Source organism: Solanum pennellii, chromosome 10 (assembly GCF_001406875.1).
Source record: "Solanum pennellii chromosome 10, SPENNV200".
NCBI lineage: Eukaryota > Viridiplantae > Streptophyta > Magnoliopsida > Solanales > Solanaceae > Solanum > Solanum pennellii.
The window spans coordinates 51,474,135-51,491,471 of NC_028646.1; the positions used below are offsets into that span (position 1 = coordinate 51,474,135).

Sequence of the window (17,337 nt, forward strand, 5' to 3'; positions counted from 1 at the left end):
TTCTGAATAGTGACCTTATTTCATTGCCAATAATCTATGCACATCCTCGTGCTGCTATCCTTCTTCTTTAACAAATAAAACCAGGGCTTCCAATGGAAAGCACTAGGAACATTAAAATCCTTATCAAGAAGTTGTTGGAATCGAGCCTTCAGCTATCTCAACTCTTCCGGAGCCATGCTATATGGAGGGGTAGAAATGGGGCACGTATCATGCTCCAAGTAAATACAAAAATCTATGTCTCTATCTAGAGGAATGCCGGCAAAATCATTTGGATAAACTTTAATCAAATGCGGACACCACCGGAATAGACCCAATGGATGGAGCTTCAATCTCAACATCCCTAACATTAACCAAATAAGCTAAACAATCTGACTCTACTAATTCACTAGCCCAGATAGAGGATATAATCTTAGCTTCCTCAGGCTTGTACACCCCTTCCGACTCTAATTTTTCCCTTCCTGAAATTTCTAGAGTTATAGACTAAGTATTACATTTAAGAACAACATAATCCAGACAACCATGTCATGCCTAATATTATGTCGAAGTCCACCATATCCAAAATCAACAAATCAACCCAAGTGTAAAATACCATAAAATAAATAGGGCAAGCACGATACACATGGGTGACTAGGATTGATTCACTAACCGGGTAAGAAACACGTAGAGGATCACCATGAACATCGCATAACATCTCAAAATCAGAGGCAAATCTCACATACACATAAGAATAGTGGAACTCGGATCCAATAGTACATTATCCATTCCATCACAGACAATAATATTACATGTTATCACTGCATCAGATGTCTTTACCTTGTTCTTGCCCCTCTATCATTAACACGAGCCACCTCCCTACCTAGTTGCGAATTACCTCTACCTCTATTACAATTTCCTCTACCTTCATGATCTCTCTGATTTCCTCCTCTTCCTACTTGTGGATGTCCTGTACAATTATTACAATTTCTAGCGGGTACAATTGCCTGAGAAGGTTGTTGTTCAGACTCAAGTGGACGCGGTTATGGGAAATTACTCATCATGTGTCCAATTTCCCCACAACTAAAGCAAGAGCGGGCCGCCAGATGGTCTGCTGCTCGCCACTTGCCCAACACTATGATCAGCTTAAAAATTTCTAGAAGGAGTCCCAGAATAGTTAACGGTAGAGGCGGGCATGGCGGACTTAATATTTTTGGCCGCGAGTATAGGTCGACCGGATCCTCTAGCATAGGAGCCCTAAGAATTTCTAGAATTTTTGGCCCTCTTAGCCAACTCTGTAGCTTGTCTTCCTGACTACACCACCTCCACCTTCTTGGCATAATCAATTACTTCATTGAAGCTCCATCCTGAAGAAGTCATGTGAACGGATAACACTTGTAGCTGAGAACCCAAACCTTTAATAAACAACCAGATCCTCTCATCTTCAGTGGTAACCAATTGTGTAGCATATCTAGATAAAGCATGGAACTTGTCTTAATAAGCAGCCACAAACATACTACACTATTCTAATACCATAAAATTATCCTTCTTTCAATCTTTCAATGTCCTAGGCATATACTTCGCTAAAAATAAGGCATGAAATTGGGTCAAAGTAAGTTAGGTAATGTAGATGCTCCGCATTCCATATACTCTCTCCACCATTGCTTGGACTCACCTTGAAGTTGAAACGATATGAACTCAACCCCATCTTGGTGCATGATACCCAACTTATACAGCCTCTCATAACAATCCAATATGAACTCATAAGCATCCTCTATCTCAGAACCAAAAAATATTGGGGGCTTGACCTTTAAAAACTTTGTCAACATATCATGCTAATTACCGCTCATCACATAACCCAACAGAGGACGAAAGAAAGTATCATTACCGACCTCCCCAACCGTCTTGGGCACAGTGTTAGCAACAGGAGATTTGTGAGGACTTCAGTAGGTGGAATCATCCCCGGGCCACACAACTTTTTCAAAAATGACATGATCTTTTGAGCTAACACCATGTAAATGTGAGGGATTCTTGCAGATTCAGCTTATCCTCCTTTCTCATTTACAACCTCCTCAACATTCTTTAACTCAACTTTCTCTTCTATCTCGTCGTTATGTACTTGAGGGTTCTCATTCACAAGAACATAGTCGTTTGGCAAATCATTTACAATAGGCACCACTATCCATGGCCTCTTCCCGTAGCTCTTCCTCTAACTCAGCCTCGACTGCGATCTCTCTCTGCAGGTTCCTCAGCTGGATCATTAGCGGGAGCTACGGTGTCACGTCCAGGGAGCAACCCCTAGACATAACCGGTGTCTTCATCCTTGAAGAGGACTTGGACTATCCCTTAGCATTCATCATTACATATAGGTTAAAATGTGGAAAATTTAAAAATCTTAAATAGTGAAGTATACTTAGACTTCTCGCGTATTATATATGTAGTTTAAATAGACTCCTCGCTTATGAAGAATACATAGACTTCTCGATTATGAAATAAACCATAAGATAGTCTAATAATAGTCTCACATTAAACCATCTAAAGAGAATTACAACATTTGTGCATAGACTCCTTGCTTATGAGGTATACATAGACTTCTCAATTATGAAATAATCCATAAGATAGTCTAATCATAGTCTCACATTAAACCATCTAAAGCGAATTACAACATTTGGGCATAGACCTAACAAGTACAATATGCAATATATTGACTTACAACAATAGTCTCAAATGATAAAGGAGAAAATAAGTGTTTCTAGACATAAGCATCATCATGGATAGGATAGAAGAATGGCAACATCCCCAAACTTGAGTACTCACCAATAACATGGGAAAAGTTCCAAGTCTTCCTTCAAAATGGCCCCCATACTTCAATGGCCCGAACCTACATTCTTTCTTAAAAAGGGAAAGAAATATGGGTTAGTACAAACCACATGTACTAAGTATGACTTTTAAGCATAAAATCAACGCTCATAAAATCAATGCTTGAGAAAAGTTACAATTTAATCAAAACCATGCTTAGTATCAAACAACCTTACATGCACACATATGGAACATCATAAGGCAAGCCAACGTGATATTAACCCAACATATAAGCAACCCAAACAATACTTGTGGAATGCCAAGAATAGAACACCATAACCCTTTCCAAAGCTATGTATCACATAAATTCACCTACTTCATACATACAACATAGCTTCATATTTCACAATAAATTGTTTTATTCATAAGATCATATATATCTTGACATGCATAATATATAACAAACATAATCATACAAGAACACTACTAATACCATCCCTTAGGAACCTAATATGTGCAATATGTAAGAGAAGTCTCATACCCTCCCTCACACTATGTAGAAACATTCAAGAAAATCACTAAAAACAGTTCATACACTTTGATTGTTCATTTACCTTTACATAAGGGAAAGAAGTGCAGAACCGATAGTAGACTATTTGAGCTATATGGAATACGGTGTTCTACTCTCATACCGAAAAGAGAGGGTTAACACATGACTATGGTCTAACCATTCATACATAGCTATCTAGGTGGATCAACCAAGATAGATTCCTATGTGGGCACATAGTTAAGGGTCAAGGAGGATTGCTAGTAGAAATCTTGACTTTCTAGACGTGATGGTTTCTAGCTCATGCGACAACACATATCTTGGGAATCTGGACTTGCTTAATGTGAAGAAACCCATGTGAGAGGCCGGACTTCCTACACGTAAGACCTCCATCTTATTTACATGCCCTTTCGGTGCTAAGCATTTATTACCTTTTGTAATCAGCTCATTTCTTCTAGACCCCTATGTAAACATTTTATCATATTAGCTCATAGGTCATCATATGTGAGAACAATCCTGTAACTTTAGAAACCAATAACAAGTGAGAAAACCTTTCACTTAAAAATTTATTATAATCATGACAGACTAATTTCAATCATATAATGATCATACTATATCATGTATACATACTTCATAATGAATTCATGTGCATAAGGTTAAAGATAAGTGATATTAATCATCAACATCACGACCACACATTTACATAGGAGCATTACTATCTAAGTAACTCATATTTCATAATTGAATTCAAGAAGAATCAATCAACATACCTCCTTGACCTTTTCATGAACCTTCATACTTCCACTACCAAGAATATATAACCAATACATAAACAAGGTAAATTCAAGAAGTATTACATATCAATTGTACTTCTTCATAATCTATATACTCATCATCTTCCACTATTAACATAGAACATTCAAGATATTATGAGTTTAGGGAAGAACAAGGGCTTAATGACAGATCTCATAGATTATCAACAATTATATGGTTAATCAACAGTAAAAGATCACAATTAAGCACAATTGAATAAAAATTTAGTTTTGAAAAGAGAACCCATGTATAGATTGAAACCCTTATCTTAGGGAAGTTATAAAAACCATAGTCGAAGGAGCCTCGTGGGGAAAGAATCCCAAGAGTGAAAAAAACAGTACCTTGAGGATGATTTTACCATGAATTTGAGATGGAGTCCTTGGTGAATTCGTCCTTATATTGGATCTATAGTGTTCCTTCAATGGAGGTCTGAGTTTGGGGAGAGACAAACAAGAGAGAAGTTGGAGCTAAGTGGGTTTCGGGAATTGATGGGGTGTTAGGTTAGTTAATTGACTTAGGGTACTTATATTTTCCTTAATTAACTAATTATAACCGACCTATACGCCTAATTAATTAATTAATCAATTCCCTAACCACCCTCACTTAACCAATTTTCAGACAGTGAAGTGCAGTTCCAAACGACAGAACCCTGTCTACGTCCCGTAGACCGAACCATGGCACCGATATGGCAGACTGTGATTATATTCAGAGAGTTACCTTTTTGGCCATTTATGTAAAATGGCTAATTTTTCACCAACGACCACCATTGACGGGATGTTGACCTATCGACGACTCATCATTTTGATCATCGACTGCCACTGTCGAATGTCAACTTTAAGGGTCAAATGCTAGGGTCCTCCTCAAGGACCCTTAGGTCGTCCTTCGGGATTAATACCCGGATGTTTCGACCATAAACACACTCCCCTATGTTTTTAAAACCTTTCTACAAAATTTGACTAAATTCTGACTCTGAAAATTCCTTGAAACATACTAAGGCACAATAGTTCCTTTTTGACTAGTCTCGCACGTCTTGGTCGTTTCTTGACGTTTTGATTTTAATACTTCATAAATAGATTGAATACCTAATTTCAGGCTTAGAAACACTATTTTAAGGCTTGTTTGATATAGTAAGTCTCTAGATAAGTCATTAAACTTCTGGAGTGTTACATTATCCCCCCCCCCCCCAGGAACATTCGTCCCTGAATGACACCTAAAACTTTTTAGCAGCCCAAACAATAACAACATAAAATCATAATGATTCAAAACTGATAGAAATACTTCCCAACTCCATTCAACACATAAACATGACATTCAACATAGCAACTTAATTCATAATTCACAACACATGAGAGCTCAACATTTCATAACATATAATGAGGAACCTCCTTCTCCACGTAAATATGACCTCAACATGAATATCAAAGAGCTTCTTCTCAAGACAACATCAAAACACTAAAATCTCAAGAAGCAAATTACACATATTTCATATAAGTGCAATTTAACAAGAGAATATTTTTCATGAAAACTCTTTTTTTGACATAAAATTTACAAAAAAATGCACATACTTAAAAATAAGCCTTAATCATATCATTCATTAGTTTCTATTAGACTCATTTCGGTATATCGAGATCAACGAACCTAGGATCTAATATCAAGTTTTTCACGACCTAGACCGTCAAGGTTGGAACCACACTAAAACATGGTGTGAGAACCACTACTAGAAATCAACCAAAGCAATAAATCTAAAAAATAAGACATTTAAGTTAGGAAGCAAGTTAAATAAGTAAGCTAAGTTTCATTACTAATATAAAATCTAATAACTAACTAACAATGCGGAAGATAAACCTAGAATCTGAATGTCAATGTACAAATTAGAAAGGAGAACCAAATCTAAAAAGAATTTCTAGTTAACTATCTAACTATTTTGATCTTCTTCTTCTACTTCCGCAAGATTCAATATTTGAGTACTTTGTTCCTGTTGAGTGACTAAATGACACCGTTAATTTTTTATCTATGAGTTGGTGAATAAAATCTTTTAATCCCAGTGGATGTAATTTTTCAAACCTATGGTGAGGGGAATCATTTTTTATGGGACATTGTGCATTCAATGGACTCATTACATTCTATTTTTACATATTCCGGTATATTTTACTACACTTACTAATTTATGCTTAGGATATTAATTGTTGCTTTTGAATATGTGTTTCAAACACTTGTTTTATGTTTCTGCAAATTTATTGTCTCCGGTTATATTGAATATATATGCATAGAGTATGTATACTTATTTTACAGAAAAACATTATTGTACTCAATTCCATGAATTCTCATTTATAATCAATGCAACGTAAATGTTTATTTATATTACAAAAAGTCATTGTATGTATATTCTTAATTTCTTCTTTATTTTTCATTTAATGTTTATTAAAGAATCAATGATTTATTATTTTTTGAATAATTCATTCATTAGAGGTTCTTGAATTATGTGATCATAACAAATTATCAAATTCATGTTGAAATATTGATAAAATCTTTTTTAAAAAAAAATCTATTTTTCCATTATATTTAATTTATGGATATTAGTAAAAAAAATTAATTACAATGTCAATGCAATTATTATTTATAACCCCGCGAAGCGCGGTAAAAGTACCTAGTTACTAGAAATTTGTAGAAGACTCCTCAAATGATTCAAATGGACTTCCCAAAATGTTCGAAAGAACTCTTAATACCTAACTCTTAGCTCTACCTTGAATGTTAATTATGAATTCAAGGTTATGATTTGTGGTAGAAAATATATCTTGATATTGAGGAGTGGTTTTCGATAGTTAAGCATGAGAAACGGTTCAAAAACACCGTCCGGAAGTAAGTCCGCGATGTGGATATGGTTTAAAATGTTTGCTCGAAATAATATTTCAAAGAGTGGAGTCCGCAGCGCAGAGAGAAAATTTATACATGGGAGGAACAGGTCCGCGACGCGGATCTGCTACATGTTCCTTGTCCGACTTTTTCTTCCTCGTTTTCTAACCCCAATAGGCCTAAATTTGATTCTTTTTCTCAATTTTTCTTTAGATTTAGACTTCCAATACATGTTATCAAGGATCTAATAAAACAGAACTCTACAATCGAATTGATTTCCTCTCGAAACATCAATCTCAACCCAATTCAAGAATGAAAGCAAATTCTTGAATGTACAACAAGAACATCAATGCTTCAACTTTTAGAGCGAATTAAAAGTTGAAATTTAACATCATTGGCGTGTGGGTGAACATACCAACACTATGGATGCTTACCTACTTGAAGGAATCATCTTCTTGCAGAAGTTGAAGGAAAATCTTGAAAGATGAACTTAGCCTCAGAGTTTCTTAATTTTCGTGAGCATAGAATCTTTAGAGCGAATGAGAGGGTTTGATTTTTAAAAACAGATTTTTACACATTTTGGGAAATTTAGATTACCTTCTAAGGGTTTTTAGTTATAAAATACCCTTAAATAACTTATTAAAATGAGCTGGGAGCCGAGCCATCGCGGAGCTGCTACCAGGTTTGCACGTTGTTAGTTAATAACTCATCAATTTTTACTCAGAGATCGTAATTGAGAAAACTCGATGGCATTGTAAAGAGTAATCAAAGGGATATAATATAATATCTTGTTGTGCGCCTAAGTCTTTATGTACTAAGAATTATGGTCATTTTAAGTTGACCCAAAATTTAAGAGAACATAGGAATGACTTGAGTGCTTTTCTCTTTTCCTCTCCTTGGAGCATAAGGTGTTATCTCTAATGACCTTACCACTCAAGAATTTTTAAGTTCATTGAGAAAATCTCACTCACTACGAAGGAAGGTTCGAGTCTTAGCTCAAAATAAATTCTAGGGTGTTACATTCATCATGACAAATCAATCCTTCTTTTGGCAAATGTTGAAGCACTTACAATTCTTGTTTGCAACTTAGAGGAGAAATCAATTAGTGGGAAAACAAGCGAAACAAACTTTGTAGCACTAGACTTGTTTAAAAGCTCAGGTGGTGAATAACATATCAGACAGTTTACTATAACCTAGTATTTTGTGACTGGCAAAGCTATGACATATGAGAACTGATGATTATTTTGTGTTTGAATTAAATGTGTTTATAAGTGGACTCAATGTGAGAGAATTTGAGTATAATATATCAGGTCAACCTTTTCTATTTGGAAGACACATAGGAATATTTTCCCATGCACGAGGAATTAGAAACCTTAAGAAGATCCCAGACATTATTCCTTCATTAAAGTCAATCACACTTTGCAGAAGCCATCAGCTGAAAGATTTAGCACTTGTGATTAAGTAATATGTTGCTGATATGATGGGAGAAGACAAGCTTGGGGTAAGCATCTACAAGTGAGTTTGTGCGTGAAATGGGATTCTTATTTAGGTTATGTTAGGTCCTTATTTCCAAGCATTTGTTGTGAGTGTATTAACTTGGGGAGAATAACCATTGAAACTTGTGACTTTTCTGAGAAACTGAGAAAGAATGTTCTTGCTCTCAGACCGTTCAAGAACAATCGAACAAGATGTGTTGGAAAAACTGGATCAAACAACTCGAGTTATCACAAGAACCTTCTATATTTGTTAAATACTAACAAAATATAGCAGGACACCATATATGTTCCTTAAATGTTTCCTTTAACGATGAAGATTGTTTGTGTTCATTTCTACACAAAGATCAAAGATATGAGTCATATGACTACCATTGTTAGTTTAACTTATGTTGCGGAAAACTGCAGACTAAATAAGCTAGCTGAGAGTTCCTTCCGATTATGGAGAAAAAGACATGTATGAATATATCCATATTCATCTGCTAATGCAAAAACTTTGGCTCAGATTGATTGAAAGAGTTTAGACCCTATATTATATTGTTACAAATTCGGTTTTGACTTAAGTTAATACATCTTTGTTAAATTTAGAAATCATATTCCTTTACTCAAACATGCCCCGGTACTTTGTACTCTTATTTTCTATAGTTATCATCAACTTAAAAATTCCCCCATGTACGAAGAATTAGAAATTTTATGGAGATCTCAAACAATATTGATTTGTTAAATTTAATCTATATGGAAAGCCACTCTCACTGCATATATCTAGCACGAAGACTCAAAAATCCATCCCAAGCCTTTTCTTCCACCTCACCTCTACATCAACTCAAAGATTCAGCCTTGATTAAGGAATATGTTGCAGATATGATGGGAGAATACAAGCTTGGGTAATCTTCCACAAGTGAGTTTGTGCGTGAAAGGGGATCCTTATTTAGGTCATGTTAGGTCCTTATTTCCAGGAATTTGCTGTGAGTATATTAACTTTCGCCGAATGGCCATAAAAACTTTGCCATTTGTAACATCTTTAAATTTACATACAATCTTCATAGAATCTACTTGCTGCATATTAATTGTAGTCACTAGCCTATAAAACAATAAAATGGAAACCGTCTCTTTGATGTTACATGAAAACGATCAATGATATCAGCAAATTCAAGTAATGAGGAGCCTTGATTATTTCCAGGCATTCTTTGTATGTACATCAATTTATTTCTCACGCTAAGCTCCTTTGTAATGAGGAGCATATATATTAAAGGTTGACAAAGAACATCAAAACTACTAAACAATTACATGAACTTAAAATAACACTATAGTTATATGGAATGAAACACAAGTACAAAAAGGTAATTGCGTACCAAAAATTGGGAACTTCAAGAATTCGAATATCATAATAAGGTCTTTAGCTATTACAATTTTACGAAAGAGTAATACTAAACTAAAGACTGTGATAGCATATATTTTATTTTTGATCATAAATTATTGGACCTTTCCACTAAGACCCAATCGGAGAAAGCAATTTGAACACTAGAGTCGCAGATCTTGAATCTCAATAAATCCCAATTTCATCACCCTCGCCCAATTTGCGACCCTTGAACAATTTGATTGCAACAACCCGTGTAGTCGGTTTGGGCACTAGAAATTTTTATGTTAGAAAATACTTTCTGATAGATTTAAGTGGGTGTTTTGGACTATTCATAATTATAATTATTAAATTAGTGGGGCAATTTTACTAATTTATTTAGTTAATTATTAAGAAATAATTTTATAATTAATAGTGGGTCACTTTTATCACTATTATAATTATATGAGTATAATAATTAGGGTAACAAATAATCTGTAGAAGAAAAGAAAAGAGAAAAAAAAAAAAGAACAGTGAGAAAGACGGCTTACCTGTGCAGCTACATTAAAGATTAAGCGTGGATTCGTTTAGCGATAAGTTTCTTTATAAATTCGTAACATGCAGATTGGTGGAAAGAATATATTAGTTCTTGTAAAACTATAAATGTTCAGGTGTATGCTAAATTGCTACGAGATAGGTTTAAGTACAAATTGTCGATTGAAAAAGTTAGGCAGCCATTAATCATTAATGTGTAAACAAATTGGAAGATTAAGGTATGGATGTGCATGTGGAAAAGCTTACTGCCACTGGGTTGGCACCAGTAACTTAAAATTTTAGACATTAAAATATTTTATACCTTATTATATGTCATAATTTTATACATTGAAGTATGAAATTAATTATGGTTTGATAAGAAGGTATTAGATGAGAAAAATTGCTAAGTTGTAAAATTGGGTTAGACGTTTTGCCACTAGGGTTCGAAACCAGTGCTTAATCTTGAATTAAACTGCGTATCATCCTCTTATAAATTGAGTTTAGTATATTAAAATAGGTAATTAAATATTAGCTGTATGAAATTATTTATATTTCATTAAATTTATGTTAATCATGGGAACTAAGACCTACCTTTAGTTTGAGCTTTAGGAATTTGATTTTATAATTAGGTGAGTTTTTGGGTCTAGGCTAAATATAGAATAATCTGAGTGTTTATAGACTAGCTAACTTACAAATTGTGCATGTATATACTTGATAGATTGGAAAGGTTCGGAGGCAATAAGGAAAGGAAAGGCATTGGAGAAGTAGTTACTTGACTTCAATTCTTCGGTGGAGGTAGGTTATGGTTTATGCTATTTGATAGTAAACTCTTAATAGTGATTGATATGCCTTGAATGATATTGTGAAGTTCTCTATGTACTTGACTGTGTGATTGTGTGATTTGGTTGTGTGGTTTGTGATTGGTCTGAAATCCTGAGACCGTAGAATTTATATTCTCTAATCCTATCTATCGAAGTGATGCCTTGAATAAAGAAGGCTTGATGAAAATAATATAACAATGAATTGAAAGCGGTGATAATAAAGGATAAATTAATAGTATAATTGGATCGGAGTGTCACGTTCCGACACGGTATTCTTGGATCGGAGTGTCACGTTCCGACACGATATTCTTGGATCGGAGTGTCACGTTCCGACACGGTATTTTTGGATCGGAGTGTCACGTTCCGACACGATAATATTAAAGGAAAAATATGTTGAATTAATGGAAGATATTCAATCTCAAAGAACTCAACTCCCAAAATGGTTTGGTTTGGAGGCATGAGTCCTCATGTGTGATCTTGATACCGTTGACTTAATACGTGCTTACTTTATTGTTATTGACACTTGTTCATGTTGTTTGTTGCTTATCACATGTTAAGTGCTATAGTTGAGTTCATACTATTATTCTTTGTATATTAGTTACTATTTTGGGTTGACCGATGATACTTACTCAGTACATGTTGCCTCGTACTGAGTCCTACTTGTTTTCTTCTTTGTTTTCCTTTTATGAAATGCAGCGAGTGTACCTATGACTTCTGATTTCCCTCAGCTCTAGCCAGCCTCCCGCATATCAAGTTACAGGGTGAGCTATCCATTCAAGCTCGTGTTGGATTCTCTCGGTCACGACATGATGTCCTATACTTTCGGACACATACCATTTTATTCTTTATTTTAGTGTATTCGATATTCTTAGACTTAGTATTGGAGATTAGATGTCCTTGATGTGATGACTATCAGATTTTGGGATGATAAGTATTAAACTTTAGAAACTTATTTAAATTGGTTGCTTAGTATCTTTTGGAGCTTCCGCATTATTTATATTATTTATAGTTGAACTATTGGTATATGTTGGGGTTTAGATGTGTTGGTTCGCCCACCTAAGGAGGTAAGTGTGGGTGCCATTCACGACCCGTTTTGGGTCGTGACAAACTTGGTATCAGAGCGTTAGGTTCGTTGATCTCATCACACAAGGACAAGTCTAGTAGAGTCTTGCGGAACGGTAAGGGGACGCCTTTACTTTTCTTCGAGAAGCTATAGGACTTTAGGAAAGCTCATTTCTTTCTTTCTTTCGTGCTACTACTTGAATCCAATTGGTATCTAGGTGATACAAATTGGTATCTGAACTTCTACTCTCTATTTCAAATATGGGTACTACTAGAGTATTTGAAGTTGAAATAGCAACAACAGAAAGAAAAAAAAATATGTCCTTAGAAATAGATATATTTTCTCGATCGCAAAATGTGGTGGTAGTCTCATGTCGAGTGTCGGTTAATAAAGACACTACTATGACTTCATAGAGTGAGGGTATATTCGAGAAAGTCATCGATGCTTACTTGGTTAGAGTTAGGAAGTGTGTTATTTTGTTATTGAATTGATCTAAGAAGTAAAACAAATTGTTTGGTCTAGAGAGAGAACATATTCGATAATGTTTTGCAATTATTCAATGGGTAGAAATATGTGGGCTATTTGGGTACGATATTATGGACAGGTATGATGTGTTCTAGTAAGGTATCTAATGGACTTTCACGGTGTGGCAGTACTAGGGTTATGTGGAAACAGGTACGTCGATTGTCAAGTATGAATACTAATTACTAAAGGAGTTACAAGTTGTACGACATGGTCAGATAATAAGATTTAGTGTTGCATTCACATTTGAGAAACCAACTAGTTTATTACTACAAGAACTTAGATTGAGCATTATTTTGAAGGAAAATTTTAGTGGTTGAGCATTATTTTAAAGAAAATCTTTAGTGGTGGATCTTTGGTACAAATATTAACACAACTTAAACTGTGCAATGTATCTTGAGGGTTTTGAGTGAGGACTGGTGGTTTTATCTTAAGCTTCAAAAGGTAGATTGATACTAGCATGACAGACTTATAGGGAAAGAAAATCCTAGTGGGTATACTTTGGGTGAAGTAAAATGAAGATTTTAGTAAGAAAGTGAATATAAAATTTGTTAGTCCCTTCATTTTGATTACTATATCTGAGTTTAAGGTGTCATGTCGAGGAAAAAAAATTTTGACTTTGTGGTGATGAAAAGGGCTTACAAATACATGATGGTGATAGGAGTAAGTGATGGATGGTGACGGAGATGCAAATTATAGAATACAAATTATTGGTCAAATAAATTTTGTATGGTGATAAAAACTTGCGAGTATCTAAGGTTGATATTTCTACTATTTAGTGAGTAATGTGGTTGTATGATAAATTTTAGGAGATTTAGGGCACACTCGAATATAATTTAAAGGAGCTGGAATCATAACTAAAATAAGATAAAACTTGTGGGATGTGTAGCCTTAAGAAAAATAAGTGAGAGCAGAATTATTTTCTCTGATTGTAAGAACTAAAGATGTATCTTCGAAGGGATCGAGAATTGGGTTCAAAATTACGTGATTTCATCTATTTTGTTTTGGTTAAGGTAATAGCATAACAGGTTAATCAGCTTGGTTAAAAGCTATTGAATAGAACTTAAGAGAGGAGTGTACAGACGTTCAACTTGAGTGAGATGATAGGTTCTGTTGTACTGTTGAATTTAGAAATGAGTAGGGTTGGATTTTTAGTGAAGCATATGGTATGGTTGGTGGAGAGGCAATCAATGATAAGCTAAGATAAGGTGAATCGTAAAAATCTTCAAAGTATAAGCAAATGTAGATAATTAAGGGCATTGTGTTACACAATTGGACTTATAATTCAAATTCCTTTTTTTTGTTATAAGTCTGAATTTCTGGTGGTATATTTTTTCAAGGTATGAATTAGTAAGATGGGAAACGATTGATTGCATCGTTATTGAGCACGTGAAAGAATTTATGCATGCTTTGGACCATAAAGTTGTTACTTTTGATTGTTAAAGGATCTAAGGAAGGGTTTACCCTCAGAGTTTTGATTTATAGTGTGAAATAAAATATCATGGATTATTAGTAAAACATGAGATCGGTAAGCAAGCTAGATAAACAAGAATTTGATATATTGAAGGAGTGAGATATTTAGAATTTGCACCATGAAAAGAATTTGAGAAGAGTGAAAGAATAAGACCTCTCGTATAAATCCATGGGGTGTAGTTGATGGTTGTTTTAATTTTTGCCTATGAGTTTAGATATAATTGTGAGATGTGAACTAGTCCGGTACAGACTTACTAGAAGTTTATCATCGACTTCTAAAAAAAATGAGTTTTGGTATAGGTGACAAATAATGAGGTATGAAAATTTTAGTATTTTACAATGAGGTTAGATTGCTCAACTTAGGATAGAAGACTTAAGAATGATGTAAAAGGTGAGATATAATACTACATGGTTATTAAGAATAAAGTTGGGTTAATACTACTCTTTTGATGGGACTTCATAGAATTTTAAGGTGTGTTACATGGACATTTGATGGTTAATAGAGGTTATGAGCTTATAGTATACAGAATAGTTTGAGTGACAAAGAATTTTCCTAAGTGTTAGCATGATATATATAATGGTTTAAAATGGTACCTTAAGCATGGTATGTGGTAGTGGTGTCGAGTTGACTTTGTGTGTGATTTAAAAGTTTTGTCTCAATGAAAAGGTACTATCACATTTGAAATTAGTGCTATAGGCCTTATTTGGGACTCATATCTGTCAGGAAATGCATAAATAGAAAGAGATAGCCATAGTTTGAACATGTATTTGATAAGCATACTTTGATACTAATGATGGTTTGAGAGTAAGGTAGATGATCGATGTAGTTATACGTTTTGTTATTANGATAAATTTTTAAAAAGCTGAAAAAGTTAACCCAATATTAATAGGCAATATAAACGGAGATTGTGGGGGATAGATGACCTTAGTGATAGAACCATCACTTTCTTTAAAAGTTCTTTCAATAACTTTGATGTATAACGGTAAATAAGTTGTTATAAACCAGGGGACAAAATAAATAATTTTATTATGTAAAGCACAAGTTTCATAAAAATCTTGCGATATATTATTTAAATCATCTTGGCTATAAGTCTCAAAAAACCAAGTTCTAAACTTGTTCCATTTTTTATTTTGAAATTCATTTTGAATATGTCTTCTTGTCAGGGATCCTGGACTAAAATCAATTTGGTGACTCATCATAATTCAAATACTATTTAGATCCGACGTCTTATCAACGTCAAAGTCCATCTCAGATGGAGTTGGTTCTAATTCAGACAACCTTTCTGCTGCCTGCACAATATTAGTGTTAGGGTCAATTCTTACCCTTTCCACTATTCTATCACTCATAGTATCACTTAAAGTGTGCAAAGATAAAGGTCTACTTCTAGCTGATCCATAAGTAGGAATATCAGCATTAATAGGGGAAATATGTTGTATATCCGGCAAAGCTCTATAACCAGAAAATGATCTTCTGTTATAAACAGGAAGTTTCTCATTAAACTCAATACAAATTTTTTCGTCAGGATTTTGAGTAATATGAGAATATTCACTATTAGTAGCTTCATCAGCTACCTGCCTTTGAGAAACAGCCGAATTTAAAATCCATTTATTTGGAAAATTAATTTCTTCCCATTTAATAGGTCTTCTAGTGGTGATTTTAGATTTTATAAAACTAGTTTCAACCAAGATAGTTTCATTAGATTTATCAAATAATTTACATTTAGGATTTAACGTAGATAATAACTTATATTATATTCTGTAAGATAAACATATAAGTTCAGATCCAGGAGCATAATTATAGCCATGAGTCTTAACATTTAATGTCAAAGCATCAAGAATATTAGCATAAGATAAATCTGATGCTACTAATAAGTGAGTCAATTGTACAGCTGAGACTTGTGTCTGCGGACAAGATGAATTTTATACAGTCTCAAATAGTGTAACAACCCGTGTAGTCGGTTTGGGCACTAGAAATTTGTATATTAGTTACTATTTTGGGTTGACCGATGATACTTACTCAGTACATGTTGCCTCGTACTGAGTCCTACTTGTTTTCTTCTTTGTTTTCCTTTTAGGAAATGCAGCGAGTGTACCTATGACTTCTGATTTCCCTCAGCTCTAGACAGCCTCCCGCATATCAAGTTATAGGGTGAGCTATCCATTCAAGCTCGTGTTGGGTTCTCTCAGACACATACCATTTTATTCTTTATTTTAGTGTATTCGATATTCTTAGACTTAGTATTGGAGATTAGATGTCCTTGATGTGATGACTATCAGATTTTGGGATGATAAGTATTAAACTTTATAAAACTTATTTAAATTGGTTGCTTAATATCTTTTGGAGCTTTTGCATTATTTATATTATTTATAGTTGAACTATTGGTATATGTTGGGGTTTAGATGTGTTGGTTCGCCCACCTAAGGAGGTATGTGTGGGTGCCATTCACGACCCGTTTTGGGTCGTGACATTGATAGACCAAAGAGAAAAATCGTCAGTGAACAACTTGATGAACCAAACACTTCCACCTTCATAATTTTTAGGGATATTCTCCTCAGTTACATCCCACATGTAAACACACATCTTGCATCCATTCTCAAAACTTTTGGCCATGTCCAAAGTCCAGTAATGAAGGATATACTCAAACATCTCAAAAAAGGGAATCACCAACATTCCTACAACGATCTCATCATGAGTAAGATTTTTCTTGATTTTCCATGGGTTTTGCAGATCAATTCTTTGGGTAGGATATAAGTCTCTTATATTCACCAATTCTCGAGTCACCTTATATGGCGTGTTGTTAATTTTACAAGCTTCTTCTTCCGCTTTTGAGGGAAACAAAATGTTAAAAGAACATTTTTTTCAAGCTAAGCAAAGGCCTCTACTCAGACATTGAAGAATGTGAGGATTAAAAGAGAGAGGCAGAACACCTTATAAAGACATAATTAGGTTTCCTAATTCATTTTGAGAGGAAATCTAAAATATATATTAATACTTAAAAATTTTAAACTTGTTTCTTAAGGGACATTCAGAGAAGAGTTACAAAATAGGATAATATGTCATTTGGCATTTCAATTCTGCGTAATAATTCCAAGATTGTTATCTTACCTAC

General features: G+C 34.3%; 1 pseudogene; it reads right to left on the reverse strand.

Annotated features, from left to right (window-relative positions):
- Positions 1 to 279: 279 nt before the first annotated feature.
- Positions 280 to 17,118, reverse strand: LOC114074264 (annotated as a pseudogene).
- Between the last annotated feature and the right edge of the window lie 219 nt (positions 17,119 to 17,337).